Here is a 4,302-nt window from a genome sequence, read left to right on the forward strand (position 1 = left end):
GCAACCCCAGCACAGTTCATTAATTTTGCTTTCAGTTTACCCCGGATAGCTATTTTCCAAACATATAAGTTCATCATTTCTATATGTAGCACACAAAGCAACAATGTGACGGGGCTCCAAGGAAGGCAGTGTACCTTGACAGATATGGGGGTGGGTGACGGCATGGGGATGACGGCTTGGGGTCACTGATGAGGTTGACACCACGCCGATGGCTTGGGGATGCGTGTGATCATTGAGGTCGCCGATGAGGATGATGTCGTAGAATGCGCCGACGATAGTGGATCTGGAGGCGTGAAACTTCGGTGCACATAGGGAGATGGGACAGAGGCAACGCGGGCTCCGGTGATGAGAACAGGGACGGTGGGTCCGGGCGACACTCCGGTTGGGGACGGCTCTCGAAGTGGTAGGGACGGCAGGGCCAGTGGCACTATGGGGAGGCTGGACAGAATAGGCGATGGTGGCATTGCTGCGGAGATCGATGGGGTAGGGTTAGGTAGCGCGGGCACCAAGGATGAGGAAAGCAGCATTAGGGAGGGCTCCGAGGCAGCATCGGAGATATGTAATTTTTCTAAGTGTTGTCACTACAGGGGGTGCAGGTGGCGCTTTTGTTTTATAGAGGACGGCCTTCACTGCCAGCTTAAGAGGACAACTATCAGTGAAAGGGGACCTTCACTATCGGCTCATGACTTAGGCCAGCAGTGAAACCCATTTCACTTCCGGCCCTACAGGTCCACCGGTAGTGAAAACCCTTTCACTGCTTAACTAGTCGATCATAGCTCATCAACTACGGTGGTCTACACCGACCACGTTCCTTGGCCCTCTACTCGTTCCAACCAATGAGTTACTAATTAATTGGAGCTTCCTATATACCTCTACCGACCACTTGCTAATTAATTAAAAAAACAATTGGAGCTTCCTATATACCTTAATTTCATGGATAATTTTTAAATCATTAAAAATTAAAAATAAATATGCTCATGCCTATAGCTAATATAAATCAATAATAAAGATACCTTCATTAATACATAGTAAGTCATATCCTTCATTATATACTAATTCATGTCCTTCATTAATATGCACATAAAGCTACTTAATATGGATTAACAATTCACCCTTCATTGTGATCAAGACATATATAGGGAGGTTCATCGGTGTCATCCATGAGACCTAGGTCAACGTCCTCTCCGAAAGGAGGTAGCACATCGAAATGATTGTAGTCTTCCTCATCGACGATATTCTCCACTCCAACAATCCTTCTTTTTCCTTAAAGAACCACATGGTGCTCCTCCTTTTAGTCAGATTTGGGTCCTTTACAAAGAAGACTTGGATAACATCTTTCGCAAGAACGAATGGTTCTTCTCTGTATCCAATAAGTTTTTGGTCCACTGGAGTCATACCATACTTGTTGATCTTCACGCCCTCTGGACACCGGAAAAGAGGAACCTTTAACACTCTATAGTCAAGCTCCTAGGTCTCCCTATTGCCATTGCAGTCGTAGGCATCTGTACAGACACAACTATTTTGGTTGGTGCTCTTATTATCTTGTGCTCTAGTATAAAAATTATAGCCATTTATGTCATATCCATAGAATGTTAAGATTGTAGTTGACAGTCCGTGAGCCAACACATTCAACTGAGCACACCCTACCTACTTATCCATCACATGTCTACGTAACCGAGAGCCAAAATGATCTCGGTGCTCTCGCGGGATCCAAACATCAGCCATCCCTAGGTTTTTTGTGAGAGTATTCTTTGACATATGGGCCCACTACAATTGATTATTGCAGAACTACGAAATGTGCTTGCTTGAATGAAATAGGGTTGTTAGTGTGGAATGAGTTTGCACTAATCGTCCTTTTCCCCTGTAGCCTCCCCTCTTGGAGATATACAAGACACCGATCGATTAGAGATTCATATAGTCGATGCAGAAATCAATGACCTCCTCGGTTCCCTAATCCTCGGCCATGCAGCCATCCAGCTTATTTTGGTTATGAACATATTTCTTCAGAACTCTCATGAACCTCTCAAAAGGGTACATTTGAAGCAAAAACACGAGGCCAAGAATCCGTAAATCTTTCACAATGTGAACAATGAGATGCACCATGATGTCAAAAAATGATGGAGGGAAACACACCTCAAGTTAGGATGGAGCCCCAACCACGTCATCATGTAGCTTATCTAGTTTGGTCAGATCGATGGCCATCTATGATATCACGTTGAAGAATAAACATAGCTTTATGATTGGGTTTTGGACCTTCGGTGGCATAATACCTCTAATTGCAACTGGAAGCATATGAGTCATCAACACATGATAATCATGAGACTTCATACCAGCTAATTTCAAATCTTTCATGGTTACTAGTCTCTTTATATTGGCAGAGTAACCAGATGGAACTTTGATTCCATGCAAGCACTTACACATTGCAATTTTCTCCGCTTTGCTCAGACTGTAGCTAGCGGGACAAAGATATTTGTCGCCTTCTTCTATATCTTCAGGGTGTAGATCCTATCTGAATTTCAAATATTTTAGGTCATTCCGTGCTTGGAGTGTATCCTTTATTTTTCCAGGTATGCCTAGTAATGTACCAATCAAGCTATCACATACATTCTTCTCAATGTGCAGGACATCGCTTGCGTGTTGAACCATAAAATCCGGCCAATAAGCTAAGTCATAAAAAACTAATTTCTTTTTTAACATAGGAGCTCTAACATTAGACTTTAGAACCGGTGTACTCCAATGTCCCTTTCAAGGATAACCCTAAGTCCATTTACCATCTCATATACATGTCTCCTAGTGCGATGCTTAGGAGGTGAAACGTCTCAACTTTCCCATCAAAAACTCTCCTATTGATGTGATATGAGTGATCCTTGCAAAGAAATTTATGATGACCTAGGTGCACCATTCTTCGGTAGTTCTTCAACCACAAGCTCTCTATTTCATCCAAGCAATTCACACATGCAAAGTAGCGTTTGACTGTCTGGCTCGATAGATTACCAATGGTTGGCCAATCTTAGAATGTTATAAATAGCACTGCGCGTAGGGTGAATTTCCCTCGTTTGTATTCATACCATACCCACACACCATTGTTCCACAGTGTTACAAGATCTTCCATTAATGGTTTCATGCAGACATCGATATTGTTGCCAGGTTACCTTGATCCTTGTATCAGCACCAGCATTGTAATGTACTTCCGCTTCATACACAACCAAGGAGGAAGGTTGTAGATACATAGAGTCACATGCTAAGTGCTATGACTACTGCTTATGTTGCTGAATGGATTCATCCCAACCGTACTCAACCTAAATCTTATATTCCTCACATCTTCTGCAAAGGACTTCATGTATTCCTATCGATGTTTCTCAACTATGTAGAATCACCAGGGTGTCTCAGCATTCCATCATTCTTACGCTCCTCGGTGTGTCATCGCATCAATTCGGCTCACGAATAAACGCTTCAAATAGGGGACTATAGGAAAATACCATATCACCTTGACGGGAGGCCTTTTCTTTTTTTTTTACCATCGATATCATCACCATCACACTTGTACCATGTTGCACCACAAACGAGACACTCTTCCAAGTCTGCATGCTCTTCACGATACAACACGCAATCGTTTGGACATACATGTATTTTATATACTTTGAACCCCAATAGGCACACAACCTACTTGGCCTGATACATATTTTCTAACAGCACATTTTCCTTTGAAAGTAATTTCTTCAAGAACGGTAACAACTCTGTGAAGCTTGTATTAGACCACCCATTGGTTGCCTTCAATTGTAGCAGTGAAAGCACGATATGCAACTTTGTGTACTCCTTCTCGTAGCCCGGGAACAACGGTATTTTAGAGTCTTCTATCATGCGCTGAAACTTTTGAAACTCTCTTTCATTGGTGAAGTTCCCCTCCCCAACGTGTAGCATCTACTCTAAATCGTCATCATCGTCGTCAATCAACATCTACTCTATATCATCACCAACTAACGTATCTCCAACAGGCAGCATATCGGTGTATTAGTCAGCTGGTACATTGGTGAACAAGACTTTGTCTTCTCTGCCAATGTGTTGCCAATCATGTACGATCTCAGTTTCACCGTGCTCGATCCAACGAGTATAGAAAGAATAAAGCCCTTTGGCATCAAGTGGAAATGTATCTACTAGGTGGTGGAAACTACTTCTTGTTCTCGCAATAGACGCGGGGACAACACATGTATTGAGACTGTGTATTTGACTTACGCGTCATGGTTTCTACCAGGAAATACACCACGTCGTTCTTGTACTCTGCGCTCACATGGCTCGCATCCT

Source organism: Phragmites australis, chromosome 12, assembly GCF_958298935.1.
Source record: "Phragmites australis chromosome 12, lpPhrAust1.1, whole genome shotgun sequence".
NCBI classification, from domain to species: Eukaryota; Viridiplantae; Streptophyta; class Magnoliopsida; order Poales; family Poaceae; genus Phragmites; species Phragmites australis.